The sequence below is a fragment of the Antrostomus carolinensis genome, unplaced genomic scaffold (assembly GCF_000700745.2).
Source record: "Antrostomus carolinensis isolate BGI_N321 unplaced genomic scaffold, ASM70074v2 scaffold25984, whole genome shotgun sequence".
NCBI classification, from domain to species: domain Eukaryota; kingdom Metazoa; phylum Chordata; class Aves; order Caprimulgiformes; family Caprimulgidae; genus Antrostomus; species Antrostomus carolinensis.
In genome coordinates, this window is record NW_010313201.1 from 2644 (window position 1) to 6538 (window position 3895).

Below are 3895 nucleotides of genomic sequence, written 5' to 3' on the forward strand. Positions count from 1 at the left end.
GGGTTGACAGACCCTCTGGAGTGGACTGCATAGGCCTATCCTTCACCATCAGAAGAATGGAGAAGATGGGCTGGCCTTGATGGGCTGTTTCGTACCCTTTCCTTTGCTGGCTCCTGCAGCTCCGTGCTGCCAGGGTGATAGCAATAGCCCCGAGAATCCAAAAGCCTTTGCTTTTTAACCATAAAATGGTTTGCAGGTCTTTGATTAAACCCATGGAAGCTGAGCTAGTATCTGAGGCTCTTGAGAGCTGCACCCCTCCACTTGCCCTGGTGTCAGTGGGAGCTTCAGGTCCACACTCCTCTCCAAAGCGGACCAGCGAGTCACCCAGCCGTCAGCAGTGATGTTTGCGTAGCTGGGGGGTACGTGCTGGCACCAAAATAAAGCTCAGAGCTGTGAAGCCAAGGGTCAGGAGAAGAGAGGGGCTCTGGGGGGGTGTCCTTGGGAGCCTCACGCATGCCAGGACAGTGGGATTCCTGCCTGGGCTCACTCTGTTACTGTGTGCCCTCTCCAGCCTGTTTTCACAGTACCTTTTTTCCTGGAGATATAAATACAGCCTGTCAGTTTGTTGTTTATGTGCCTTCAGCAGAACAATCTGGGGTGGTTGATTTTGTTATGGCACCTAAGATTTTATTGTCCAGAGCTGGTATTCACTCTTCTACTCTGCTCTGCAGAGAGGTGAGGAGGAAGAGGGGAACTTGACTCAGTCCCTCTGTTCACATCACTCCTCTCCGGAGCAGTCGTGCTTTGGGCAGCTCCTTCTTTTGGTTGATTCAATCGAGTGCCCCGGCTTTGCCGCCCGCTCCCCTGAAGCTTGGGTGCTGGGTCCTGGCTGCGGGGGCTTTCTGCACCCCTGCAAGGTGTCTTGCTGCAGCAGATTTTCTCTTTTCTATTTTTATTTAATTACTTACTTTTACAGCTCTTCGTATAAATCTAATTATCCATCTGTTATGCTACATTACAGCATTGCAGCTCATCTGATTGTTTTCCTGTTCCAAAATGTTAGCTGCCTTAGCCTTGCCCTGTCTGGGCTTAGTTGAGCTGGGTCTCCTCCCTGCTGGGCTCCCAATGGCTCTGGACCTGGCCACACCATGAGAAGTAGCTCCACTGAGCACTTCCAGCTCAAAATCATGACTGCAAAGGGACAGAAACTCACGCTAGGTAATTCCCACTTACATCATGTATCTGAGAGCAGAGTTTTCCCCAGTGAAACCTAATGTCACTGTGTCCTCAGGGAGCTCAGGGCTTGTCCATAACGGGATATTATAGCCCTCCTGCTTTCAGCAGGGACCTTGCAGGGCTCACAAGAAGCTCAACTATCTCTTGCTGGTGCCTGGGACAGATACATGGTCCATAGCAAGCCAAGGTTCCCCCGGCTTTTCCCAGGCCGTCTTCCATGCTATTGCTGCATCTCTGGGGTGACTCACGCTCTCTCAGTTTAAGTATCCTATTAGCCCGTCAAAATCACAGAATCATGTACTCAGCTCCAACTTATTCTCTGCAGTTCTATTCTCCTCTTAGCAACAAATACTCAATAACCTAATTGCTCATTAAAAACCATACTTGCATCTATGTAATCCGTTATGTCACATTGAGTCGTGTTGCTCTCCCAGGGATGCTGCTGCTCCCCCACTACTCGATGAGGGCCTGGCTTGGTAGAAAGTGAGAAGGCAGCATTGCATTGAAGTGGAGATTTTCATCTTCCCAGTTTTTTTTTCTCTCTCTCCTATATTCTGTGCTTTTGAACATCTAACATCGCTTTTATGCTTCACATCTTTCATATGAAATTGTTGTATTGCGTTGCCTATTGAAACCTAGTTTCCCTTTTGTCAGGTTTTCCCCCCTCACCCCCACTTTCTTCTTCGCTGTATTTTGATCGGCACAACTACTTAGGGTTCCATTTTTCTGGGTGGTTTTTAATCTCCTTAAGTCATAGCTCTGAAGGCCTTTGTCTGTGATAAACTCAGGTTTGAGCTGATGCTCAGAGAAGAGGATTTCTAGGCCAGTTCTGCTGCATGCAGATCTCGGAGGGGGCTTTGGGGTTGTCTGTGCTTCATCCCTCCTCCTTTGTCCTGGTTTTGAGCTGGGACGGAGCTGGGTTTCATTTTAGTAGCTAGAACAGTGCTGGGGTTTGGCTTCAGCTGGAATTTGTTATGAGAAGAACGTTTGAGAATACACCAGTGTTTTCATTTTTGTTGCTGGAAATGACGGACTTCATGTTTTGTCAGTCTACAAGTGCAAGATCTAGGGTGGGTGAGGAATATTAAATGAATCAGCTCAACTGGCATTTGGCTCTGCCAATGGGCTGTTCCATCTCCTGTCCCCCATGGGCAGGACATTCATGAGGGGCTCTTCCTCTCTTGCTGTCTTCGGCTTTCGCTCGGGCTCTCGCTCTGCCAGGATTGCAGTTTTCAGTTCCTTCTAACTCCCATAGTCGCAGGCAGCCTGGTTGGGGTTGGAGTTACTTTATTCTTACCCTGTATATCTCCTACTGTGTGTGCAAATGTCCTTTTTGATAGCATGGGACTCTGCAATAATAAAAGCCTCAGTGTTAAATATGTATTTTTGTCAGAGATTCACCAACCCTGCACTTAAGTATCATTTGCTGGTGTCCCACGGCAGAGCCAGGGTGGTTGTTTCAGAGGAGGAGAGGGCTGCAGAATTGTTGTCCCAGTTATCCTCCTCTTAAGAACAAAGTTTGGAAGGAGATGTAGCCAGCCGCTGCATACCTGGGAAGCGGTGGGTTCAGAGCTGGCTGGGCGCGCTGCTGCTGCTCCGCAGTTATTTCCCGTGGGGATAGTTGATGCCACAGCCAGCACTTTGAACGCAGTAGGAAAGCTTGTTCTCCCCATGTGTCACTTCTCACTGAGACTATTTTAATGCTTTTTTTTTTCTTGAACTTGCAATCTAAAATTCAGTTGTACAACTATTAATGAGCTGCTGATCATCCTGCCTTTTTTTTTTTTTTTTTTGCTATCTCAGATTTACAGCTATAGTTGGGCTGGAATTATTGAATTCCAGTCAAACCTTTAAGTGTTGACATCATAATGATCATTTTTATCTCTCTATCTATTATTTGTCAGGTAATTTTAACATGAATATACTTACAAGAGCTGTCAGAAATCCTCCAAATACAGAGGCCTCTGAAAAAGTTGTTGGCCTTTTAATGTATGACCCTGCTTGTATTGCGTTTGGTTTCCAGGACTCACAAAAATGACCTTTTCCGTTGCCTTTCAAATTCTTACCCAAGTAAGACGGTTTGAGAGGCACAAGAGGCCAGGCAAGGCTTGGAGCTGTAATGCCATTGTAGACACATTTCAATCCTGAGCTACTTCACTCTCCATCGAGCAAAGCGTTGGTGCACTCTCATTTTCTTCCTTAACAGATTTTGGAGTGAGAACTGGTGAGGGGGATGGAGGGAGGGGAGGGCAGGATAAGCCATGTTTAAGATAAACCTTGCTGCCTGTTTCTGATCCTCAGGTTATAGCACAAGCTAAATAGACTCTACTAAATTTTTCAGACTGTTTCACAGACTTACAGACTTTGATCCCTGGCTTTGATTTCCCACGAGGCATCGCAGACCGCTGGTTCTGATGAGAGAAGAGACCCATTAAGCCCTGTCTAGCCTGGTGATTATCGTGCCTTTTCACCATCATGCCGGGCTTTCATCAAAGCACCAGCTCTCCAGACTTATGTCCCTGTGCCCTGGGGAGGATGGTGGTGTAGCTCAGCAGCTGGTGGCCACGAGAGCAGGTGTGTGGCCACCACCGCAGCCGGACACACTCCAGCCAGGGCAGGAGAAGTGCTGTGCTCAGCACCCTGCTCCTGCCAGGCAGGAGTATCCTCTCCATCGCACTCCCCCATTCCCACCTCCTTTTCTCTGCCTGGCTTCAGCAGG